The following is a 14174-nucleotide window of genomic DNA, read 5'->3' as shown; positions in this document are numbered from 1 at the left end:
TGTGACACACAGACCTAGCATGTTCCCTGAGACAGTGCCATGAGGCAGGGCAGGGAAAGGAGTCTTGTAAAGAAGAAAATCCTGTTCATCAGGGTTAGCTATTATACTCCAGGAGATATATTTTACAAAATTCCTTATTCTGCTTGTTAATAGCATAGCTTGCTCATGAAGTACCCTGCCACCTGTGTGAACGAATGGCAGTATATTATAAAAGACTATTATTGTTCCTCTAAGAAAAGATATGCCTTGTGCTTGTAGTTTCAGTTGGTACTGAATATTTCCTGGAGCATGTAATATCCAGGTTATGCCTGAAAACCATTTTCTGAATCAGTGAAAAGTATCAGACTGGAAAAATTTCATTTTGCTTAACTGGCTAGCACTGACTTAATTCTTACTCACCAGGAATCCAATTTGTCTTGACGCAACATCTATTTCCAGTAAAGACACCATCAGAATTACTGTTGCCAAGAAATAAAGACTGAATTGCACAGTGTTGCATGAATTATTTTTCAGTTTACTTCACAAAGTTTAGGGCAGCGTAGCCTGCATTTTGTTTATATTAGAAGTATGTAACTGTATGTAACTGTATGGATTAGATTCGCTATTTTACACCCATTTTTTTGAGCTCCCTCAGTACAACAAACCTGCCATGAATCTACTCATTTAACTAACTAGTTAAGACATGTCTATGAGGGTTTTACGCATATGGAATCATCAAAACCAGTAAAAGCACATGGGTAAATCTAGACCAGAATCCACTTACATTCCAGGCCAATTTCAAAGGCAAGGCAATCCTACTATGCCTTACAAGGCATAAATTTTGCCTTAAGGCATAAGTTTATGCCTTACTTACCTGGCAGGGGAGACACTGTGATCAAGCAGGTGGTTTTCCCAGGGCGAGGATCATCCCTTGCCCTCCAGGTGTGCTGACCCCTGCGATTTCCCCAGATGCGGGAAACTCGACTGCATAGTTTGTGGTAGTGGGGGACTGCATTTTTTTTGTTTATTTCTTTTTTTTTTCAGGTTGGGCAGAGAAGAGATTCAAAGCAGCCCTGCGGAGAAAGACTTGGGGATGTTGGTTGATGAGAAAATGAACATGAGCTGGCTTCAGTGTGCGCTTGCAGCCCAGAAAGCCAACTGTATCCTGGGCTGCATCAAAAGGAGCGTGACCAGCAGGTCAAAGGTGGTGATCCTGCCCCTCTACTCTGCTCTCGTGAGACCTCACGTAGAATATTGTGTACAGTTCTAGTTTTCTCAACACAGAAAGGACATGGAACTGTTGGAACAAGTCCAGAGGAGGGCCACGAGGATGATCAGGGGACTGAAGCACCTCCTATATGAAGACAGGCTGAGAAAGTTGGGGCTGTTCAGCCTGGAGAAGAGAAGGCTGTGTGGAGACCTCATAGCAGCCTTCCAGTATCTGAAGATGGCCTATAGGGATGCTGGGGATGGACTATTCATTAGGGACTGTAGTGATAGGACAAGGGGTAATGGATTAAAACTTAAACAGGGGAAGATTAGATTGGATATAAGGAGGAAGTTCTTTACTGTAAGGGTGGTGAGGCACTGGAATGGGTTGTCTAGGTAACCTGTGAATGCTCCATCCCTGGTGGTGCTCAAGTCCAGGTTAGACAGAGCCTTGGGTAACATATTTCAGTATGAGGTGTCCCTGCCCACAGTAGGGGGGTTGGAACTAGATGATCTTAAGGTCCTTTCCAACCCTAATTATTCTATGATTCTGTGATTCTAAGCCAATATGAATAGCATATGAATTTTTTAATGGGTTTAGTTTTCCTCAATCGAATGTTCTAGCTGATCTACAAAAGTAGTTGTGGTTTTGGTAAGAAACCCCCAAACTACATCACAAAAATTATTTTGGGTAGATGCTTTGTTCAAGACTTCCTATCAGACAATGACTCTAACATTTTTTTTTCATACTGTTACTGAACTATTCATAATTATGCTCATGTTTTCCATTCTTCGTATCTCAGCATGTGAGGTATTGTTCATATTGTCTGAAATGCTGTCCACAGATGTGGTTTCAGTACTGCACCCAGCTTTTCCTTAGCCCAAGAGTTTTGTCATTCACAGGAAATTCATCCTAACATTTCAACCCTGAAAGCAATGGGGAACCAAAATGTATCCAAAATAAAGCTCTTTGAAGTAGAAGAAAATATACAGTAACATCTGACTACATCTGAGAGTAGAAAGGCGTTAATATAAAACAATTGTGATCTTTTTATCCTTTTTCTTGTCTTTACAGTACAGGTAACATATGAGATGTTGCTCTCTCAGAATTCTACCAATAAAATCTCTCTGACTGCCTAGTAGAGTTATCAACAGCTAGTTCAGACCCTTTAGGGATTTTTTGACATGCTTCATACAAATGAACATGTGGCAGCAGCATGAAAGAGAGAGTGTGAATTCCAGAGATGCTGTAAAACCCTTGATGCACTTGGGTAGTTTGGAAGCCCACCAGACAGACAGATGGATTCCAAAGCTACAGGTTTCAATTTAGTTAATGACGGTTTCCCTGCCCCCCCCAAAATAAACCAAAACAAAAAAGCCCACAAACGAAACCAAACCAAAAACAAACACAAAACCCCACCAAACAAAAAAAAAAACAACCTATTTTCTTTACAGGTAGTGAATAGATAATGTAAATGAGATGAAGTATTTCCTCTGTTTCACCAACAAAGCTAAAAAGATAACCTGGCCTAGTGTAATAACTAAACCAGAGAGATTTTAACCAAAAACAAAAGAAGGCACTTGGATTCAATGGGCATGCACTAAATGGTGAATTGTATTGGAAAACGAAGAATTATTTTTACAACTAAGTAAATCCCCCTGTACATAAATTGTGTTCAGGAAAGTTATTTTTAATCATAAATTTGCTGGCAAATAGTATTTGGAATTTCTACTTTAATTCTGTAGAGAATTCCATAGAGTTCAATTTGAAGTGGCTGCCAATATCTTTCCTACCCAACTAGTTTCAAACTGAGTTTAATGTAGAAGTTTTTAGTTATTATTCTTATAGTTATATGACACTCTTATTATACACCAGATGAAAGCAGATGGGACAACGCTGAAGGAACACCAAATAAATGTGAAGTTTTTAGCAGTGGTTTTATGTGCTTACACATATACATCTATAACTAGCATATCTTCTTAACAGAACTGTGCTCACAAAACTGAGTGGTACTGTAAATACCATTTATTTTCCATTTGCAGAGAATCTTCTTATCTTAGTCTAACTGTACCATGAAATCTCATCCAAAACTGGACTATTTAAATTCTTAGCAGTAGAGAAGACCATATCTAATGAAAACACATGCTTCTCTTCTTAACAAGTATGATGATAATCATCAGTTAATTCCAAAGACAATATTAAAACTTTAGACAATTTATCTGTAAGAACATACATTGAACTAACAGGAAGAACTCACAGCACAAAACTAAGGAGATGTTTAACATCTTTCCAGGACCAGGATTTTAAAAGTCAAATGTGATTCTTTAATCAGAACAGCTCTTCTAGTCAAAACCATTCATCTTTCATTATCCTGGTGGTATTCTCCTGACTACAGACTGCATACTTTATAAAGGCTTATCCCATGTAGTTATTAGCTCTTAAGAGTTCAAAGCTTTTGCATTTCTGTCTCTCAATCCTATGGAAAATGTATTTAATCAGGGGGGTAATTTATATTAACTGCTAATGATACTATTCCATTTATGCTTTCATTAAACAGGAGCAAACTACTCTGGAACAAAACAGCCATAAAAGAATAATGCTGGTGTCAGGAGATTTTTGCTGTGTGAGTTGAATGCTAAATAGATTCTTTTATGTGATTCTTCAAAACAGTATCTAAGTTGCCAGACAGATGAAAAATATCAAGCAATCCAAGTAATAAATTAAACAATTATTTCTGATTACTCTAGTTATTATCAAGAAAAGGTGAAGTGATTTAAGGTGTAATAACTTCAATTCTGCTTGGTTTGCTTCTATTTTATTTTAAAATCAGGAGTTCTTTGAATCAACACGGAATTTTTATGTATGTTTTTACATAAACATATGTAAATGTTTTTACATAGGTTTTTATAAACACATGTAGTATGAAGATGCTGCACTTCTGCCACTTAAAATATTAACCAGAATATTCCATATTTCTAAATACTATAGAAAGGAAGCATTCACAGTAACATGTGAACAAAAATACAGAATATTCAATAGAGTATAAAGAATTTAGAATGAGTGTCAAAGAGGCCTAAGATGATTTTTTGAAAGCAGAATTAAGCTCCTAAATGACTTCATGAGTCCTTAATGGTGCATCTGCTGCCCTCACTTTCTTGGTCACATTAGCAGTAAATAGAAGGCATTGACTGCTGATTATAGAAGATTTATATTATAATCTTTATTGGTAACAGGCTCAGTTCATAGCTGTCATGATGACATAAACTTCAGCTCAACAGTATTCTAACTGTATAGAAAACTGTAGATATGCTGTCAGCATACAAAAAGCATGTCAACGAGCTGTTAGCTCGTGAACTATTAATGCAAACATATTATTAAAATCTTCATATATATATAAGATATATTAAAAAGACTAATCTGTGGAAAAGCAACATATTGCTGCTGTATGAGTTATCTGATACACCTATATGGTGATTTTGGAATTTCTTTTTCTTTTTTTAATTAATTTTTCTATTATTATTGTTTCTTTCTTATGCTTAACCAGTTCAAATTTGATGGAAAGCTGTTATGCAGTGTAAGGCTATGTTTATATGCCTCCTTTTTCTTGCAATAGTATTGATATTCTGATTTAGTGATACTGAGTAAAATATAACTCCTCTATTACTTCATAGAATCATGCAGGTTAGAAGGACCTTAGGAGGATCTTCTAGTTCTGTAACTGATTGCTGCAAGTTTACACTAGAACTTTTTTGTTTGATTCACTTAAATTACTGTGTTTCACCAAATTTAGCTCAGATGGAATGAGCCAGGAATTATGTTGCTTTTGCAAAACCTCAGGCGTTATGTTTTGGTTTTGCAAGTACAAAACTACCCCTTGTTTTGGTTTTGGATTTGAATTGTCAGTCCAAAGGAAGCAATGAAGAGAAGAGTGGTAATTATAAAATAAATTTGTCTTGCTAAAGGTTGCAGACTCATTTGAATACAAAAGGTAACCTATCATTTCTTTTTAATGTTCCATACCAAGAGTTGGAGAGTCTTTTTGAGTACACCAGTCTTTTAATTAGAAGACATTTCATGTTTGTTGTTACGGACAATAACTGAGAGATTTCAGAAATAGTTTTACATTTGATCCAAATTCTGCCCAGGTTCAAACTCAAAATACATGATAGTTTAGAGAGGAATCAGAGTTTAATGAATAATAGAATCTTAGAATACCAACTTAGAAGGGACCTTAAGGATCATCTGGTCCAAACTTTCTTGGCAAAAGCACAATATAGACAAAATGGCCCAGTGCCCTGTACAGCTGCATCCTTAAAGTGTCCAGTGCTGGGGAATCCACCACTTTCCTGGAAAGATTATTCCAATGGCTGTTTGTTCTTGTGAAAAATTTTACCCCTGTGTCCAAGTGGAATCTTCCTGGGCCTAATTTACACCTATCACCCCTCATCTTTTCCATGTGACTACTTGTATAAAGGGAGTCTCCCTCTTTTGTGTAGCCACCCTTCAAATACTGGAACACGGTGCCAAGGTCTCCCCAGAAACTTTTTATCTCCAGGCTGAACAAACTGAGTTGCCTCAGCCTTTACTCATGCAGCAGGCTCCCTGTCCTTTGAGCATCTCTGTAGCCCTTCTCAGGACCCTCTCCAGCCTGTACTCAACTTTTTCACCAAAACTAAACACAGTATTCCAGGTGTGGCCTGACAAGCTCTGAGTAGAGTGGGATAATGACTTCTTTACCTGTGCTGGTGATGCCCTTTTGGATGCAACCTGGCATTTCCTTCCCATAGCTGCATGCGGTTCGCTCATATTGACTGTGTTGTCCACAGGGACCCACAAGTCCCTTTCCGTAGAGCTGCTCCACAGCCAGGCAGATTCCAGCCTGTGCTGCACTCTTGGATTGTGTTTACCCAGCTGAAGGACCTTACACTTGTCCTTGTTGAACATCATAAGGTTCTTGTAAGCCTACTTTTCCAGCTTACCCAGGTCTTCCTGCAGCATGGCTCTCCTTTCCAAAGTGTCCGCTTCCCCAGTCAGCTTGGTATCACAGGCAAAACTTGGTCATGGTACACTTGATCCTATCTTCCAGATCACTTGTGAAGATGCTGAAAGGCAAAATATTGATCCCTGGGGGACCCCACTAGTGACAGGCCACCAGCTGAAAAGGAGCTATTTACCCTGTGCATGTGGCCTGCCAGCCAGTTCCCCATCCAGTGCACAGACAACTTGTCTAGACTGTAATGCAAAGAAAAATATCTTGTTTATGGTGCCTAACCCAATGAAATTATCTTTTGGCAATTTATTGTGATAAAGTAGCGTTTCAATAAATTCCTTTCTGAGGAATTAATAACAAGCCCAGCTGTGTATTTTGGTCATCAAATACAAACTTTTTTTAAAGAACAATCTTACGGAAAAAATCAAAGCATAAAAAACTTCCACATTCTAACTGGTAAAAGTTTCAAAAAAAAAATTTTTTTGAGTGTCAAGCATATGAAAATATCTGTCACTAAAACTGTCACAGAAGAGCTTTTATGTATTTAAAGGCAGAAATGGGTTCAAGGTAGTTTTGAAAATGTGACCTGCAATATTTGAGAACAGACTCCTGAAAGAATTTTTTTTCTTTTTTTTTTTTTTGCTGGTCTTGGTAATCACTTTCAAAAAAGAAAAACTGAATTCCACCTACAAACTTAAAGTTAATCAGCTGTCTCCCTGCTGGGCATCATAAATGAAAGCATTTTCATAATGAGAAAACAGATCAAAACATGTTTCACATCTGGCAAGTACAAATACAAAGAAAACAGTCATTAGAGCTAACAGTAATCTCGTGGGTAAGAAATTTCTTGATGACGGTAAACTAGCTTGAAAGTTCACTATTTCAAAACTAAAGTGGGCAAAAGAAGTGAGAAAAGAGTGGAAAGCTGCAATGTCTTCATCCTCTGAGGGTGCTGGGACGTATGGAGCTGGCTCCTGACCAGGGCTGAGCTGGCAGCTGGAACAGCACAGAGGCAATCAACCTTCTTTCTTCTCCTAACCTGAAGCTGTTTAGCAGCCAAAACAACCTACTTAGAATGCAGAGGCAGCCTGTGGAAGGTGTTCTGACTTAGGAGGAAGAAAACATGTCCAATGCTCTCAACTCCCATTCTTCTCTCTCTCCTTCAGTGTTTCCTCCCCAAGCCGCTTTACCAGCCTCAACATGCTCTCTGTGCAGGAGGGAATGTAAGGGCAGCTCTGCTATCTGAGCATCCCCTCCTTTCGGAGGAACCTCCTATACCCATACAAAGTTACTGACATGCCTCTTTGCAACGCGATAGTAACACACAGGGATATTTAGTGAACTCTGAAGAACCAACACTCATGGATATTGTGGTTTCTCCCTGGCAAAACTGACTGAAGTCTATGATTTTCTGGTTCCTCACCCAATATATCCAGACTGAATATTAGGTTTCTTTCTCAACTCATATTTCCATAAGTGCTTATGTTAATTTACATCTGCCTGTGGGTTGAGCCTGGGTGCTTTCAGCTGCTGGCTAAAGATCCAAAGTGTACACTCCCTTTCTTTGCAGCTCTATGAAGCTAATTTGGAACTGACTGAAAGGAAGTCAACTGTCCCGCCAGTGCTGTTTCAGGTTTAAGGGTGTCCAGGATCTAAACCCAGACCTGGGTTTAGCTTCTGTCCTTTAATTGGCCAAATCATAACCTGGGATTCAAAAACCCACAACAATTTCACATTATTCCAAAGGGGTTTTATTGAAATGTTACAAAACTACTCTTGGTATATTTTCTCAATAAAGAGAAAATTCAACCAGTGAGTAATTCGTTGTGTGATAGAGAAAGCTGGATGCTGGAAGACAAGACCTTCAGCAATCTTGACATGCAAGATAGGATTTCTCTTGCAACATGTGTGTGGGTAGAAAATTAGGTCAGACAAGTTTTTCTCCTTCTGTGTGCAATCACTGCTGACAGGCACATGTCCCCCAGAAGACTAAGGGAGCCATATATTGCTCCACTACTGATATGAGTCTCAGGACTGCTAGTTGTTGCCTCAGCCACTTCTAGGCCGTGGTTCACTTTTAGGCATTGTTCTGTTTTTTTATGGATATAACTGCACTGAAAACACCAATAGAAGGTGGGAATTACATACTACTGGTTTCCGTGGAAACCACAGCATGGAGCGTTATACGATACCTATATCTTTTTTCCCCTTCTGTCTCGATGCTTTATGCCCCTTCTTCATCATGTTGATTCCTAGGTTTGTAAAGAACATCCATGCAATTTCAAAATATTTTTATTTTGTTTGCAGTTCATATATTCAATGACCTTATTACTAGCAAAGGCAATACCTAGCAACTGAATATTTTCTTCCAGTTAATGAATTCTTCTCTGATTTACTGCTTCTTACTTTGCACATTATTTCAAAGTATTATGATGCAGTAACAGCTATATTTAGCTCAGTTTTACTACCTCTGTGCCTTCCTCATCTAACACCTTACCTGCTAGCAGACCAATTAGTACAATCTTAAGACAAGGAAATAAAAAGAATAAAGAATAAATAAAAGGAAAAAAAGTAGATCTGTATATCGTTATCAACTACATTGTAGGGCTTATACTGAATATCTTTATTTTTACTGTAATTTTACCTCAATCTACCTTATTACTACATACCCTAAATTCATCCCATAAGTATGAGGAAAAAACCCATAGAAACAAAATACAAATAAAACAGCTTTTAAATGATACCATTAGCATTATTTTGTCTTTTAGAAGCCTGTCCCTCTTGGCTGTAAGGACTAGCTACAGACACCAGCTCGTGCATGTAATTTGAAACGTCTAAAGCTAGATGAAATTTAAATTCATTTCCAAATGTGACTGAAGGTCTAATATACCTCTTCTTCAAAACACAGGCTAAACGATCCTTCATACTCAGTGAGGAGACACTTATTGCTACTCAATGGGAAAAATATTTCAAGTAAGGGTCAGAACTGTCCCCAGCTGCTGGGACTTCACACAATGAATTTGTCTTGGGAGATGGGGTGGCTAACAGCATGAGGGGATGTTGGGGGGAAGGAAATAGCTTCTTGTTTGTACACTGGCTCAATGCACCTTTAGCAAAGTGGTGCTAAATTGTGGTGTGGGTGGTGTTACATAAGGAGGAGTGGCTGACCTGCTGAAAGATAGAACTTCAGTCCCAGGACATTGACAAACTTGAGGCCTGGGCCAACTGAAAACCTAGGAAGTTCAACAAGAAGAAGCAGCAGGTTATGCAACTGGAGCAGAATGAGCCTATGCATCAGTCCAGCCCCAGGTGGAAAATATGTGTTTAATGAATACAAGGTTGAAAATGGGACAGTAGTGAACTCTCACCACAAATAAGGAAAACTGTGAGACATTAGGGAGTCACAGCCAGAAGATATGGGGAACTTATGATTGTATTTTACTCAGCGCCAGTGAGCTATGCTTGGCATATTCTATCCATTTTTGTGCTCTCTCTAGTTCAAAGTGAATAGAGTCCAGCAAAGAGCTATCAGGATGATTATGCATGGGCTACTACAGATATGAAGAAAATTTCACCCTCTCAGATCTTGGAGACTCCACCATCTAAAACCATGGCTTACTTGATCTCCTGTTGCCACTCGCACTGCTCCACATGTGATGTGGTACTTGATGGCCTCATGGGGTGCCTTCTAACCAACACTTCCCTAATGCTACGATACTGTGTCCTTGTTTGCCCATGATGGTCTGAACCTTAGGCCTCTGACAGCCTCAGGGTATTTGAGGACATAACTCCTGGTTTGGGCTTTGGCTTTTTTTCAAGCAAGTGCTGTTAGATACTGTCCAAATATCCCTCTGTATCTTTGTCAATGTACAACCCCATCCAAGGAGCACAGAGACAGGGGAAGAGGGGGGAGAGAGAGTGACAAAGTAAGAAGGCACCAGAGCTGAGCCCTAGTTCTGTGTTTTCACTTCCTAGAATCATGGGATGAAATGCAAATTAGTGACCTGGAAGAGGAATCTAAACCAGCTGATCCCCTGTCCCATTGCAGATTGAACTGTTCTTCAAAGCAAGCAGTATTAATTACTGCCTGACACTTTCATGACTAAACTCCAGTATATGCATAATGTAAGGAGTAAGTATGAAAATATCCCCAAGTTGCTAGTTAGTGGGGTACTGGGGGATGGAAAACCTTAAAGGCCAATGGTAGATATATCATTGGTAGAAAGAATGGAATAGCATATTTAAAGGGAAAGATGTAATTTACATTGGTACTTGTAAGGATGGTGGAGATTAAAAAGTTGGAGGGGCTGTGACAGATGAGAAAAAAAACAATACGAACACAGAAAGCTGGAAGAAAAGAGGTAAAAACAGATTGCTAAAACAGAAGAAAAAGTAAGATTAAAACAAAGACTAAAAGTTCAGTGTCATTGGCAGGGAAGGCAGAGCACTACTGGAAAAAGAAAAGTGAAGAGATCACCCTGGATCTAGACAGATTCTCTAAAATAATATTTTCTTTTAGCAGAAAAAAGGAGGAGAGTGCAAGATGCTCTCCATAACAGAGGCTAAAGGCAGTGAAGCATGCAGGACTTCAGATATCATCCTGCCAAGAGGCAGCGCTTGACTGAAGAATGGCAGAGTAAAAACAGGCAAGAATGAAGTTACGAGTTCTGTAATTCTACATGGTCTTAAGATTTTTTTATTTTTTTATTTTTTAAGGTGTACAGCAGCACAAGAACAGAAGCAAAGAAAGAAAATGTTTGAAGATGAGCCAGTAATGGAGATTAGTGAAACAGTGTAAAAGAAGAGACGGGCAGACAGACCTGAAGTCACACCAAAAAAGAGTCCCAAAACATCTTGACAATGAAGTCAGTAGAGGAAAGAACAGGGAGCAGAAGACAGATGTATTTAAATCCTGGAGAGCGCTCATACAGTGCCTGAACATTATTCCAGACCAATGACCCGAAGGTGGGTTCATTCCCCTGCTCAGCCAGTTTTTTAACTGTTTTGGTAAATCTGCCAGGACAGAGATCCGCTTTACTCTGAGGTACTGGGTTGAAATTAAGTGATACAGACAGAACATAGTCTAGGAACTACCTATTTCTCTGATCTAAATCACTGAAAAAGGTCTGGATTTGAAATGGTGATTTAAGACATTCTAAAGATCAGACACTGCTGTAACTCCAGTGTAGGGTAAACAATCCCAAGATACTAATTATCCAGCTCTGGAATTGCAAGTCTAGTTCCCAGCCCTAGAACTCTGCATTGCCATAAACCCCAAGTATAAGGCTTAATATCATGGTAATTTGCATATGCTGTCTCTATCCACCCCAACTCATTAAAGCAACTTCAGCTGTGCCTCTACGAATTTCATACTGATGTGACGACCTTAGAGAAAAGATGGTTGCTATCCTGTCACTAATTCCACGATGCATACTGTAAAAGCATTAATTTAAAATTAACGAATTAAGAAAGAAGTCACAGAAGTGTTAAAAGATCTTTTGTTTTTATTATATTTATTATAATTTAATCATTGGCCATAAAATCCAAACTCTGAAGCTGGACAGAACTCCCAACTCTCTCTCCAAGTGCAGAGCCAGTGTTCCAGCATCAACCATTGCACATATTCATCTCACCACATTCCACCCAAAAGTGGAATACAGTCACTTTACTGAAAATCTTAATTTCAAGTGAAGTATATGTATATTTTTAAATAATAAGTTTTAACTGTTCACAACCACAAATTCCCAGATGGTAAGCAGTTGTGAATTGAAAAGGGAAAATTGCAAGGCATGGAAAATATGCTCTCTGGCGGAGCTAAAAATTATAGGAACTGGCTTGCCTTTGCTATACTTCTTCCAAGATGTAAAAAGAAGCCAAAGGATGGCTGCTTGCCATTTGTCACAAGCAATATCAAATATGTCTCCTAGTTACCTTTTTTCATGCACTTTCTTCATTCCTCTTTATCTTCTTATCATGAGTAAAAATCTCTATTTCTTCTAATGAACTGTTATTGCAGGAAAATTTTCCAGGTTTTAATATGTTTTTGGAATATTATAAGCTTGGACCTAGTTCAAAGCTCTAACACAGCTATGCAGCACATGCTGACATAAACAGGAGAGAGTTTGGTCCTTTCATTCAAAGGGCATAAGCTCTCTGAATTGTGAGTCTTTAAAGATATTGTGACTGTCAGATTATTGAAAACTAGCAGCTCTTCGGCATTAGTCTTCAAAAGTATATTTGGTTTTGTCATCCAAAGTTTTGACATATCAAACTTAGAATTTGCTAAATATTATATTTTTATTTAGAAATTAATCTATTCAGGTGCCAAAAAGGGAAAATCTAGAGGCATCCATGATGTTATAAAGGATTTTCCCCCAGCCTCCAGATGCATTTCCAAAAGGGCACAGGTCTCTTATGTCTCCTAGGTCATAATCACTGCAATCCTTCTGGCATCTCAGGTACCCTAAGGAATCTCAGCTGGCACAAGACCTATATGCTTAGGTAAATGAATGTGCCCTGATCAGAGCACTCCACTGAGTTTTGAATGCTACTCAGCTGATCAGAAACCAGTGTTTTTTCGCAAACCCACCATGACTATAACCGGTAACAACAAAATCTTGCCTTCCAAGTCCATGTTTTCAATTCATAATACAATATTTCAGGAAGTTAGTGGCTGCCTGTTTGAGAATTTTTATAATTCTATATGGAACTTTTTTTATCCTCTTTATAACTCTATGAAAAGCCAGTTTTCTGAGCTCTTGAAGAGTACAGTTCTCTTGTTTTAATGAGAGCTAAACTGGTTAAACCTATGTTAAATCTATGTTAACTTTACATAAATAGTATCTGGACTGATGACCTAGAATTCAACAATGCAGATCTCCAAACGTGAAAACCAAAATTACCATATGCAAAAGCCTTCACAAAATTATGTACAGGAACTTTTTAATAAGTACATTATGAAATGGAAACGCTTAAAGTTCATTCTAGCCCTTAGAGCAAATGGATTGAATTCTGCATATACCCTTGTAGAAACAGGATAAAGCTCCTTTTTCTCACCCTGTAGGGCAGAGGATATTGGATCTTAAGGCCATAATATCTCTGTGCATAGAAAACTTATTGCAAGCCCTAGACCTGGGCCAGACACACATATATTTTAGGGAAATCATTCATTTGGAGAGAAAAGGAATAATATTCCTCTCAGATTGAAGTTGTAGGTTCTGGGTTTTTTTGTTTTCTTTTTCTTTTAATAAATAGCAGCTGTTCAAATGTGCTCAGAAGGCAGAATGCTAAACAAGTTCCAGTGCATGAGACTATTAGGCAAGGATCCGGGGACAAGGTCAAAGGATAACTACACAGGTCCCACTGTTATCAATAAGAGATAATGGCTCAGCAATTTAAAAAATCAGCAAAACTTTATTTAGGTGCCTGGATATGAATTAGGGTTCAAATTTGCAGGATTGTACAAAGTCCAGAGTTAACTTGTGGATAAGCTGTGGAAAAAGTAAGACAGCTGTGTTCATCTAACTCCTCACCTAGGCTATTGATTCCTGATGATAGCAAATCTGATTGTATGCTACTGTTTTGTAGATACATCATTTTAGAAAGAAAAAAACCCCACCCTCACACTATTGTATAGATACTAATGGTATATGTGTTTCCAAGGCTTTTTTTTTTTTTTTCCCTCTGAAAATCCATCTTTAAAATATTGATGCAGCAGAATGAAGCCCTTTTATCTGATGTCAACACTGGTCTTCTGAAGTGCAGGTCACAACAACTTAACTTTAACTTAGAATGTATTCTGTTGATGCTGAAAGGATTTTTTCAATATCTGAGAAAATAATGTAGGCTGGCAAAAGATATTAAGTCTTTTTACATTAACATCAGTGCTCTTTCTCAAAGGTTTTAACCCAAGCTTCTCATGCAGCCATCTTTGCTGCTACTTACTGACTTCTGTGTACATGCACTAGTACCCTCTACTGGTCATAAATATGCTCT

The 14174-nt window shown here is 38.3% G+C and overlaps 1 non-coding gene across 1 annotated transcript; it reads left to right on the top strand.

The window, feature by feature from the left end:
• The first annotated feature begins 845 nt into the window (after positions 1 to 845).
• Positions 846 to 1012, top strand: LOC133272625 (U1 spliceosomal RNA). Its single transcript, XR_009744495.1, has one exon. It is a non-coding gene; the product is annotated as a U1 spliceosomal RNA (small nuclear RNA).
• Positions 1013 to 14174: the final 13162 nt, after the last annotated feature.

The sequence above is a fragment of the Pezoporus flaviventris genome, unplaced genomic scaffold (assembly GCF_033815535.1).
Source record: "Pezoporus flaviventris isolate CSIRO_AGI_PZ_B2104156 unplaced genomic scaffold, CSIRO_AGI_Pfla_v1 ptg000030l, whole genome shotgun sequence".
Taxonomy (NCBI): domain Eukaryota; kingdom Metazoa; phylum Chordata; class Aves; order Psittaciformes; family Psittacidae; genus Pezoporus; species Pezoporus flaviventris.
The sequence above is the reverse complement of the archived record's forward strand: the minus strand, read 5'-3'. Positions and strand labels throughout refer to the sequence as shown.